This window comes from Trachemys scripta, chromosome 1 (assembly GCF_013100865.1).
Source record: "Trachemys scripta elegans isolate TJP31775 chromosome 1, CAS_Tse_1.0, whole genome shotgun sequence".
NCBI lineage: Eukaryota > Metazoa > Chordata > Testudines > Emydidae > Trachemys > Trachemys scripta.
Window position 1 is genome coordinate 51444086 of NC_048298.1, and position 12839 is coordinate 51456924.

Here is a 12839-nt window from a genome sequence, read left to right on the forward strand (position 1 = left end):
TACCTCCAGAGAAGTACCTGGAGAGGCTTGCATGTACTAATTCAAACTAGTTTCTCCAGAGACCAACAGGCAAAGAAAGTATTTTTGGATAAATACCTTGAGTTTAAACTGACTTAGGGTCTTCTTTCTGATCCAGCAAACTGCCAGATCCTTCTGTCTCAGGAGGCCCCCAAGCTTCCTGGGAAGGATTGGAAAGACGTTGGCTTACTGAGACCCCCATAAGACTGAGGGGTGACCTCTGGTAATCTTTTAGCATGCAAATAAAAACAATGAGAGTTCCTATATATTTTCTCTGTAATGCTTCACCTTAATAAATGTGCTTGGCTATAAAGAGCTGTGTGACAGCTCAGAACTGCTGGCAATTACGTTGTTCATTAACCTTTTGAAGAGAAAGCAATGTGCAGATGCTGGCCTGTTTAGGCAATCTGGCTTGCTGGAAATATCAGTGTAGTCAGGGAACAGGGAGAGAAAGTCAGGTCTCTGCCCAAGAAAGATGATGACTGAGGAGTTGGGAGCCTAGAGTGCATGCCATCAGGGGACCACACAAGGGGAAATACAGGATGCAGTTGCCCCTATCTGTGGCAGGGCACAGCCAGGTAATACAATTAATGACAATTCATATGCGGTTTGGAAAATAGATCCTGTCAAACTAACTTGATATCATGTTTTCTTATGCAATTGTAAGTTTGGTTGATAAAGGTAGTAGTACTGATATACTATACTTAGAGCTCTGTAAGGCATTTGACGTGATACCACACCAATGTTTTGATTAAAAAAACTAGAATGTGACAAAATTAATATGACATGCATTCAATTGATTAAAAACTAACTATTTGGTCTCAAAATGTTGTAAAAGGGGAATCATCTAGCAGTTATGTTTCTAATTGGGTCCCACAGAGAATAGTTCTTGGCCATAAACTATTAAACATATTTTCATCAGTGACTGAGAGAACATAAAATCATCTCTGATAGAGTTTGCAGATGACCCAAGAATTGAGGGCGTGGTAAATAATGAAGAGGACAGCTCACTGATTCAGAGTGATCTGGATTGCTTTGTAAATTGGGTACAAGCAAACAATATGCATTTTAATATGGCTAAATGTGTACATCTAGGATCAAAGAATGTAGGCCATACTTACACAGTGGGGGACTCTGTCCTGGGAAGCAGTGACTCTGAAAAAGATTTGGGATTGTGCTGGATAATCATCTAAACATGAGCTTCCAGTGTGGTGCTGTGGCCAAAAGGGCTTATTTGATCCTTAGATACATAAGTAGGGGAACCTCAAGTAGGAATAGATAGATGATTTTATCTCTGTATTTGGCACTGGTGCGACTGCTATTGGAATAGTGTGCCCAATTCTGGTGTCCACGGTTCAAGAAGGAAGTTGATAAATTGGAGAGGGTTCAGGGAATGATTAAAGGATTAGAAACCATGGGTTACAGTGATAGACTCAAGGAGCTCAATCTATTTAGCTTAAACAAGAGAAGGTTAAGGGATGACTTGATTACAATCTATAGGAACCTATATGGTTACAAATATTTGATAATGGGCTTTTCAGTCCAACAGAGAAAGGTATAATGCAATCAAATAGCTAGAAGACAGAGCTAGAGAAATTGACTGGAAATAAGGTGTAAACTTTTAACAGTGAGGGTAGTTAACAATTGGAACAGTTTACCAAGAGTCATAGTAGATTCTCCATCACCAGTAATTTTAAAATCAAGATAGTACAGTAGAACCTCAGAGTTACGAACGCCTCTGGAATGGAGGTTGCTCGTAACTCTGAACAAAATGTTATGGTTCTCTCAAAAGTTTACAACGGAACATTTTCTTAATACAGCTTTGAAACTTTACTATACAGAAGAAAAATGGTTAAAAGCTGCAGCTTAATTTAAATGAAACAAGCACAGAAATAGTTTCCTTACCTTGTCAAATCCTTTTTTTAAACTTTCCCTTTATTTTTTAATAATTTACGTTTAATACAGTATAGTACTGTATTTGCTTCTCTTTTTTGGTCTCTGATGCTGTCTGTTTGCGTATTTCTGGTGCCAAATGATGTGTGTGGTTGACTGGTCAGTTTGTAACTCTGGTGTTCATAACTCTGAAGTTCTACTATATGTTTTTTCTAAAAGATCTGCTCTGGGAATTATTTTGGGAAAGTTCTATGGCCTGTGTTGTAGAGGAGCTCTGACTAGATGATCACAGTGGTTCTTCCTGGCTTAGGAACCTATGAGTCTAGGCGGTGGGCTAGCAACTGTTGGTTTGATCGTTGTTGTAATTATTAAAGCAATTGTGTCTAAGGTATGTGAACATTTTTAGTTTTTGGCAGTCCTAGTGAACATTTATGGGAGCCTTCAGAGAGCTAGGGCCTGAAGAACTAGTACTTGGAGTGCCTATAATGCTTGTGTCCGAGCTTGTGGTATACCCAGCCTGCAGCCACATATCTAGAGGGACTGATACATCAGAACACTCAGCAGTACCCTACAATGAAGTTAGTAAAAATATGGAAATAGAATAGTGCCCATATATAGTGAAATAGCCAATAGTGATGTGGAGTGCAAGTTTTTCAATGTAGTGCATCAAACAGACTTTTGCTCCACTTTTAAGAACAGATCCAGGACCCCAGTGTGTAGCCTGAATTTCTCTCCCATCCTCAGGTTTCAAAATGTCAGCTGTGTTACCCAGCAATTGATACTGCAGTTGAAGACCTGTGGTAATCCTTCATGCTTTGTGCTAAACTCTAACGGGTAGAGTGGCTGGTGAATTTTTGTAGTGATGGCTCCATTGGACCTGCGCCAGCTTCTTTCCCCCAAACACTTTGTATGCTAAGGCAGAGGGAGCTGACATCTGTGATAGACAGCAATGCTGCTGGGTCAAGGCCCTCTTTTCCTGGGAAGGAAGGGGCAGGATTTGGCTCTAGTGAATTTCCATTCTACTGTTAGAGAGTTTTACTGTACAGATCCCCCTTGGAATGCTGAAGTTAATTGCTGCATTCAATAGGATAACCTCATGACAAAGCATAGGAAGAGGGTGAGTAGAAGTTGTCACTCTCTCATAGGCCAGGGATTAAAAAATTAATACTTGACTCCCAGTCCTGCTATAATTACTGCTAGTAAGGAGTAGGAAAAGCTGGGTCAGACTTGGTGCATGTGTTCCATGCTGGGACTCTGAAAGTGAAGATGTAGCTTTTCATTGTGCCCTTGTGCCCAATGCCCTCTGCAGTTAGGAGTGAAGAAAGTCTGTCAGCTAGGTAGACCCTTTTATTATCGGAGGGGGGAGGGGAAAGTGTTGCTACTGAAGCTTTTTTGCCCTTTGAAATACATTGGAAGACATTCCAAATGATCCCAAACCGTACTTCAAACTCTCAGTGTAAAGAAATCTATTACTGGCCACTGAAATGGAGTCTCAGTTGCCACTAGGGTGGAATGTAATAAACAGCTGTTTAACGATGCTGAGCATTGCTATACAATAGTTTTTCATACAGAAAAAAAAAGTAAATGCATCCAGTTGAAACTGCAGGAAGAATGTAGTTATACAGAATGCAATTAAGAATGAAAATGCCTCCATATTCACTGACTTATGTCTGTATTTCTAGTGCATATAGCCGTGGTTCAAAATATATTCTAGATCAGTGATTTTGTTGATTCAGTGGTTATGTCATCTGAAATAATAATGCCGATTCCTCTTAATCGGCTGGTCTACTTCTAGCTCTGAAGCGTCAGTGCAGATTCCTGACTTTGATTACTATTTAATGTAAAATACAAAGCAGACTGTGTGTTATGTTGGTTTGTGCAATTTTTAAAGACCCTTATATATAGACTAGTAAGGCTTACCACTTCTCATGTAACCAAATATATATTTTTTTCATGTGTTATGCCAGTGGTTCTCAAACTTTTGTACTGGTGACCCCTTTCACATAGCAAGCTTCTAAGTGCAACCCCCCCCCCTATAAATTAAAAACACTTTTTTTATATATTTAACACCATTATAAATGCTGGAGGCAAAGCTGGGTTTCGGGTGGAGGCTGACAGCTCGCAACCCCCCCATGTAATAACCTTGTGACCCCCTGAGGGGTCCTGACCCCCAGTTTGAGAACCCCTGTAATATGCCCATTTAGGGATGTTACAGTGAATGAAGGCCCAACATGAAGCAGTTCTGTGCAGATTAATCTTACAGGTTTATGTGGCTTTCTAGAAAAATATTTCTATTTGGTTTACTGTGATGTAAAGTTCAACATACTTTCATCATTGCTTTATGTATCTTTGTGTACATTGTCCATTACTTTATAACATTATACACAATTTTAAAAAGCTGTTGATCTGTCATTTTCCAAAAAATAAATGTTTTAACAATTACTTATATTTAGAGAAGTGTATGTTCTTCTGTAATATTTCCTCCTCTACATTTTCAGTTTTAAAAGTGCATCTATCTCCAGATAGTCTAAGAATTTTGACATTTAAAAATCACTGTCTGTGTAGATGGTGAAAATATTGAGTCCAACATCAAGTTCTGAAATTGGAAAATATATAATAAAATGCATGCATGCATACATACGCATAATCCACAATATGGAGTTTTGCTATGAGTAAAGCTAATGCTACAAATGATATTTGTTTCTGAATTAATTGTTTCTAGGGAGTTTAATACACAACGTTCTTATGTAGTCTGTATTTTTTAACAATATCTGATAACACATCATCTTTGTTCAGTAATCACGTGTGTGCAAACGTTACTTTAGATGCATAAAAGTTTGGTTGTCATGTGGTTCAGAACTAAAATTTGTTTATATTAATTTTGGATTATGAGATTGTGTAGGAACTTGAATTTGGGGGAGGGATAGCTCAGTGGTTTGAACATTGGCCTGCTATACCCAGGGTTGTGAGTTCAATCCTTTAGGGGGCCATTTAGGGATCTGGGGCAAAATCAGTAGTTGGTCCTGCTAGTGAAGGCACGGGGCTGGACTCAATGACCTTTCAAGGTCCCTTCCAGTTCTAGAAGATAGGATATCTCCATTAACTTATTTATTTATTAACTTTAATCTCACAACGCTGAAAACAGTGTTTAGCACTTACAAATATTTTTACCATCCATGCATATGGCTTGACATTCTTCATCTTTTTGATTTGACTTGTCACATGGAAAAGGGATGTGAGATTTATTGGTAAACTTATTTCATCCTTAGGTTTGATTTGTCATGTCATACCTGATGTAACACAAACTTTGGGTTCTTAAAAAAAGATGTGGATTTAGTTCCCCTGCAGCCCTGATGAATGAAGCCCTCTGTTTTTGTACAGGGCATGCTTCCCACCAGCATGACAGAACCCTGATTTGGGGAGGAATTTCCTCCAGGGATAGTTCAGTCTTCCAGACTTATGAAATTCTTGGACTCTTGGCTGTGTCTGCTAATTAGTGCAAAGCATAATGGTGTGTGTAAGATAAAGGAGCTGGAACTGAGACCCACCAAACTCCCGTCATTTAAGGGCCACCACACATCCATTAGGTGGGAACAACTTTAAATTCCTACTCCGTTGGTCTGGATTCAGACTGGTGGCTTACAGGCAAAAGGCTCTGAAGCTTGATAGCAGTGGCCGGAGGCTTCCAGTCCCCCACTTCCCATACAAGACCTAATTTCACACCTTTAAGATATGTTTATTAAATCAGGTTATGTTCTTGTTGGACCTTACACAGACAGGATCTTCCACTCTCAGCACACACAAGCACCATCTCCCAATCACTGGTCAGTCTTCATAAAATGAACCCCTATAATATGTGCCCCAACCCTGTTCTTAAAACAACTCCCATTAATCAAAATATTAAAATTCAGCAATAGCATATGAACACAACAAAGGCAGAGTGATGGAGGGGATGAGCCTCTGTCATGTTAGCAACGGGGATTCTATTTCCCAACTCTCCCTGCAGCGACCTTGTTCACCTCTCACCTATTTTACAGTAAAGATAATGGAACTATGGATATCTCCCATAAGGCAAGCTCTGAGGCCTTGAATAATAAGGGCTGTGAAATGAACAGAAATATTAAGAGCTGCGACTAGAACTCATGAGTTTTTGGCCTGTAGCTCAGGGCATTTTCCTCTAGTCTATAGGGTATTGTCAGAGTCTCTCTTATTCCGTATATGTGACAGATGGAGCTGCAAAATACACGAATGCCACGTGAGATGCAAAACCCTTGGTAGGTCTGCTGGGAGGGAGACTGAGACTTCCCCAAATTCCACTGATCTAGAGAGGGTGTAAAATTATAGATGTAACTGTGATAGGTATGGTTGTAACTACAGTGCTAGTCATGTTGCGTTGGGTGCGGGATAAAGGCTCTGCCCACTCCCCATCTCTTTCTGCCCACCTGTAAGGGAGCAGGGAATATAGGCTCTGTGGAGTCTGCTTCCCTCTCTGAATGGGAACAGTGGAGGGGGTGCCTTACAGCCCTTCTGCTTCCTTGTACAGGATGAGCCATGATTTGATCCTAAGCTGTCTTCAATTCAGAGCTAGTAAGACAGGGGGAAAACATGTAAGATGTTCCCTCTCCTCTCCCACCCACTTATATGTATCTGCAACTCGAGAACTGGGCTTTATGCTGTGGAAGATGCGGGTGGGTTCCACAGTTCTGAGGAGATGGTCTTGGCAGTCTGACCGCTTTTAAAAGGCCAGGTATTGAGAGAAAGCAGTCTTCCTGTACTTCCCCCTGACCACAGAAAAGGGCTAATAGGGCTCTGTCTGCCCAAATAAGGTTAATAGGAAAATCTGATTGATTTTACCTCATTTGTGTGTGTGTGTATGTGTGTAAGATAATATTTTAGCCTTGTATACCTTCTCAATTTGCATGAAACCAGTAAATTATGGTTTACTCAGCCAGTTTTGAGGACCCAAACAATTAGCTATAGATAATATCAGCATAATTCTATTTTGAAATAGAGATTGTCTATATGGCACAGCAACGCACACTAGAGGGTTGTGAATTCTAAAGCACACCAGTATGCGCACTCAGTGGCTCATGTAGACCCGGTAGTCATGCACTGGGAAAGTTCCCTAGTGCTCATTAACATAGTGTTGTTAATGTGCAGCAGGGTCTGCATGGGCTGGTAAGTGTGCAGCCTGGTGTACTTTAGAATTCACAACTCTCTAATGTGTGTTGCTTTGCTGTATCAACAAGCCCTAAGAGAGTGGATGGTGGTAAACTCTAGTGACAAAAGCTGTTTTGCTTAGGATAACATAAATGTGTCCCAATCCAGTGAGTAGAGGGCCCTTTACTGGTGCCACAGGTCTTTGTTTTCTTTTCTGACAGACTGCATATCCTTTTATTCAAGTGATTAGTAGAAGTACTGTAGTTGTCAGTTGGAAATGCCAAATGCATGCCTGGCTGACTTAATTCTCTTTATTGCCCACAGGAAGCCTCTACACAAGCACATTGGACTGTTTTTTACTATCCATGGTATCCTAGTGGACAGTAATATGTTATTAGAAGTTGATCTAGAGGTCACTGCATATACTGCAGCCCTATAGAGAAAATTTAGCAGCAAAATATATTCAGAGGCAAGACGGCTACTTTGCTGTAAATGTTTTGCAGAAGCAAATGCCAATTTAGTTGTTTAATCCTGTTATCTAGTGCATCTTGATGAATAAATAACAGTACTTCAAACTCATAGTGATGCATGTCTAGTTTTGTTTAGAATTGGTCCTGCTAAGCCTTTTTCCTCTACCGGTGTGTTTCTCTATTTTCTGATATTAGAGGATAGAGTATATCTTTTTGAAAAAGACAACTACAGTACATGAAGAAAGACCAGATAAGCTGAATTTTGTACCCTGGAATGTTTTCTCTTGAAGACTTACCATCCTAAATAATACACATTTTATATACTAATATTCCCATTTAAAGATAGTAAATTTAATGTATTAATTAATACTATGAAAACATTCATTTATAAATTATTAGTTATCTTCAGCATATCCTTCACAGGCATTTGATAATATTTAAGTCACGGAACAATTGAAAATGTATTCATATTGTTTTATTTTTTTGTAGATGAATGTAAAGGTTTGTTTAATGGCATTGTCGCAGAATATGCACACCCCATCCTATTTCAGGGTGCGATGGAATTGTGATATCACAGCAACTATTGTCTATCAGATGATCCTTAGGATTCATGGCTCAGTGGTCAGGATCAAGATGACTGCCCTCAGGTGAAGCGCCAGGCGACCTAGTGGCCAGAGTTGGCACGACTGCCCTTGGGTTTGGGGCTGCACGGCCTAGTGGCTGGAGTCATGGAAGTGGGCTGCCACCTAGGGATTGGGTGGTGGCTGTGGTAAGGGGACCTGGGCCCTGTTCCTTCACCAGGTCCCAGCCCAAGGCCCTGTCAGTAGTGAGTGTGGTCACCACCCAGTCAGCAGGGATCCTGCCGCAACACGCTGACTTTCGTTGGGTGGGAGATACCATTCACCCCACCTCCCTGGGATACTTCCTGTCGTGAGTACTGAAGCTGGAGTCTGTTTGTAGTCTACATCTCCAAGTGCTCTGGCACAGGTAGCTTGTTGAGACTCTGACTCCTGTCAGCCGGCTGTGGGCAACCAGCCTCAGGGTCTCTGGTTCCTGCAGTCAGGGGCTGAAGCGGCTCCTAGGCTGGAGCCTCCACCGAGCATCCTTCTTCCCTGGCGGTCAGCCCAGAATGAGTTGGGCTACTCCCTTTTATACTGAGGCAGCAGTTGGAGCATGCCCAGCATGGTCTGAGGGACGGGACTTCTGCTGCCCATAATGTGGAGTTAATGCTATCTCTCCTTGCGCGGGATATGCTCACCTTGTCAGAGACATATAATAGAAAAATACTGTTTTGATATTGTCCACATTCCATTCCATGCTCTAGACCTTATATTTGTGATTCTTCAAAAAGCCCCTTAAGTGGTAGGTTAGACAGAGGTTCTCTTTTCATCAAGTTTCTCTAGGATGACCAGACATCCTGATAAATATTGGAACAGTCTTGATTTTAACTTTGTCCCATGTCCCCACTGATGTACCAATGGGACACCATTTGTTCCAATTTTTTAAGGTTGCCTGGTGTCCAGCTTCCTACCCAGCTCCATGCAGCTCCCCAGAAGTGGCGACATCTCCCTTTGGGTCCTAGGCACAGGGACGGCCAGGGGGGCTCCGAGTGCTGCCCTTGCCATGAGTGCCTGCTCTGTAGCTCCCATTGGCCGGGGACCACAGCCAATGGGAGCTGTGGGAGCGCACCTGAGGGCAAGGCAGTGTGCAAAGCTGCCTGGCTGCACCTCCACCTAGGACCCAGAGGGCGATGTCGCCACTTCTAGGGAGCCGCCTGAGGTAAGCACTGCCTGGGGCCTGCATCCCCTCCTGCACTCCAACCTCCAGTCTTCTTCTGCACCTAAACTCCCTTCCAGAGTCAGCACCCCGAACCTCCTCCTGTTCCCCAACCCTCTGTCCAGCTCTGAGACCTCCCTTTGCAGCAGGGGCCAGAGCTGGGGCAATAAGTCCCCGACTGACCCGTGGCTTGCAGCGGGGGCTGGAGCTGGAGATGTGCATCCTCAGCTGATCCTTGGCTAGTGGTGGGGGCCGAAGCCAGGGACGTGCGCCTCCGACCAACCCGCAGCTTGTGGCGGGGCTGCGGACGGGAGCTGCTGTTGGAGCCCTGCACCCCTGGCTTGCAGCAGAGGCCAGAGCTGGGGCCATGTGCCCCGACCCACAGCTTCTTAGGACTGTGCGCCCTCCTCCCCCATGGCTCCGGTGGGCCTGTGGCTGCCCCCCCATGTGGCCTGATATTTTATTCTTGTGATCTGGTCACCCTAAGCTTTTTCGATCTCATTCTGATTGACAGCAGTAGTAGAACTGCAATTCTGTTCTAATGATCAAGTCTTTGACTTAAAAATAGGTGGCCACAAAGTCCATTTTGGCATGATCCTTGCTAATTTAATATTAAAAATAATCAAAGGGGTTGCAGCTCACGTTTACATGAAAGGGACACAGTCATGTTGTGTCCAGAATTTTTATTCACTCTTTTTGCAAATAGCCCCTTAAAATGTGCTCACCACAACTGAATGTGATGAGTCTTTGGTTGGCAAGTAAAAGGGCTCCTTTAAGAATCTCTACTGCATTTCGGTATTGAGGAAGGGAAAATTAGTTAGTTTTTCTTGTTTTTTTCACACAACAGCAGGGAAAGAAAAATATTTTAAAATTGGAAAAATGTGACTATAAAATCACACTAATTGGCAGAGGGACCTAGATGCAGTGCAGCACCTGAAACTAATGTTATCCTTTTAAAAAATCTGACCAAATATCAACTTAATTTCATTGTTAAAAGAGACAATTATTTGAACTGGTACTTTTCTTTTAGTTTTGCCCAACCTAGCAATGCTGTTGCCAAAACATTTCATTCTGATATGCAGCCATCCCAAATGGATCCTTACCTGCAGATGTGCTGAATTCCAACAAACTAAGCATCGGAGGACAGTCTTGCTTTTAAGCTGTTTTTATACTCCAAGCAAATGCAAATAGTTCACATACTCATTGCATATAGCTCCAAAATAAACTCTACAGTAAATTAATTTTAAAAAATGACTCAAAAACCCAGTTAAACAGAAATCCAAAAGTATCAGAGAAAATCAACACGACTGAAAAAATATTCAGTTTGAATTCTATAATAAGAGGATATACATTCAAATGTGAATTGTCATTTCATATGAATGTATAATTGATTTCATGAGTTTTGCAATATCTGACTTTGATTTCTCTAACTCAGCTGTCATAGCAGAATGGTTCGCCTTACTGCATGGGATAGGCTCCCAAAAGAGCATCGGCAAAGAAGTACTGTATAAAGTGCCTAGGAAATAAAAATTATACTTGTCTGAAATTCAGAAATTATTTTCAGATTAACTTCTGGACCAGTGACAAAGAAAACACTATTAGGTCTGAAGGGCCAGTGACAGATTTAAGATCAAATTTCTTGCAAATTTTCAAGTCTAAAAATAAATGTTGTTTTGTATAACTGAAATGTTGGGTTCTTCATTTCTGGATCTGGCAGGTATGGAAAAAGATAACCTTAAAATCTTATTGTGCCTTCTTTTTTTCCTCCTGTTTCATTTCCAGTCTGTGTGTTAACAGCAGCAGTTAGTGGTATTTCACTAGTATTGGAGATTAATGAAGTTGTGATTCCACCCTCTTGGTGTAACATGGTGGCTTTCTAGCTCTTCTGTTCTAGAGTTACAGGCCACCAAAATTTGATTAGAATTGAAGGGGGAGGAGAGGGAGGAGTAGATGGTAAGAAGAATGACATGATTAAAGTTTGCTATCTCATGACTTACTAGAAATACTTTGGAGGAACTGAACAAATTCTTACAGGACCAATACAAGTTTTCCGTATTACTGTTCCATGCATTTGTATTTATGTAAACAGCAAAAGAATAAATGAGAGCCTGATTTTGAACTTCCATCATTCTTCATGTTGGCAGGACATCTACATAACTGGACAGCAATTAACCTTTATGTAACATAACCACAGAGATACACATTTCTAAACAGACTGACATATAAAACTATTACTATTAATGATATTTTTGAATGTTGCAATAATTAATATGACCCAGTATTTGTGAGGAAAAGAAAAGTCGTCTAGCAAGAGCCACATGACATATTTAATTCTGCATGTCTCCAATTTTACAGAAATGTATTCTGCTTTAGTCATGTGAGGGTCTTGCAATTAACTTGTGTTGACAGTAGTTAAATGATACTGAATATCATTTAACTAAACACTCATCTGTGGTGTTTTCTTGGATTCATTAAATTGAAAAAAAAAAAAAAAAAAAAAAAAAGCTCCATGGGCATTGATAGCATTTGAGTTGGTGCCAAACTACACAGCCCTGTACACCTGCTTTGAAGCACTGCCTTTCTCCACGGGCCTTACCGCCACAGTTGTGATCAGCACAAGTGCTGAAGCTGGAATTTCTTTGGTGTGCCTCCTGACATGCATCCGAAGAAGTGAGGTTTTTACTCACGAAAGCTTATGCCCAAATAAATCTGTTAGTCTTTAAGGTGCCACCAGACTCTTTGTTGTTTTTGTAGATACAGACTAACACGGCTACCCCCTGATACTGGGTTGAATGTTTTCCATGAAGGTGCTTCAACTTTGGAATTCACTTTGGATCCCACCTTTAAGGCTTGTCTACATGGTGGGGTAACGTGCTCTATAGGGGTATGACTTGTGAAGTGCACTAATATTGTGCATTAATTTGTCTGCGTAGATCTTGCTGGTGTGCTTTCATGTAGTACCATTTCAAACAGCACTATGTTGAAGCACATTCAGGAGCCTTGAGTGTGCACCAGTGGGGTCTACACAGACCTATTAATGTGCAACACATTAGTGAACTTTAGAAATCACATTCCTGTAGTGTGTATTTCCTTACCATGTAAACAAGCCCTTAGTTTGAAATAGACTCTACTCAGGATTTTTAGGGCAGGCTGCAAAGCCCATCTTTCCATGCAGCTGTTTGGGGTATATGTTTTATTGTGGTGACTGGAGGGATGGAGACTTTTGATTTAGTAATGTTTCCTGACTATCGTATTCTGAGTGGGGTCGTCTGCTGTTCTAGTTTTATAGCTGTCGGGATTGTGCTTTTAATTGATGGCAGGGCATCAAGAACTTGAGATGTCTTTGTTCTTTTTTAATTAAAATAAATACATATATTGAGCTGCACAGAACAGTAAGGAAAAATATAACTGGAGAAGATCAGAAATAAAATCTGCACAGAACTCTCCAGGGAAATTAACTTTTGTCATCTTCCTGTTACCATTTGTCTCTTATCATGTAGCTATCTTTCAAGGAGGGTTATG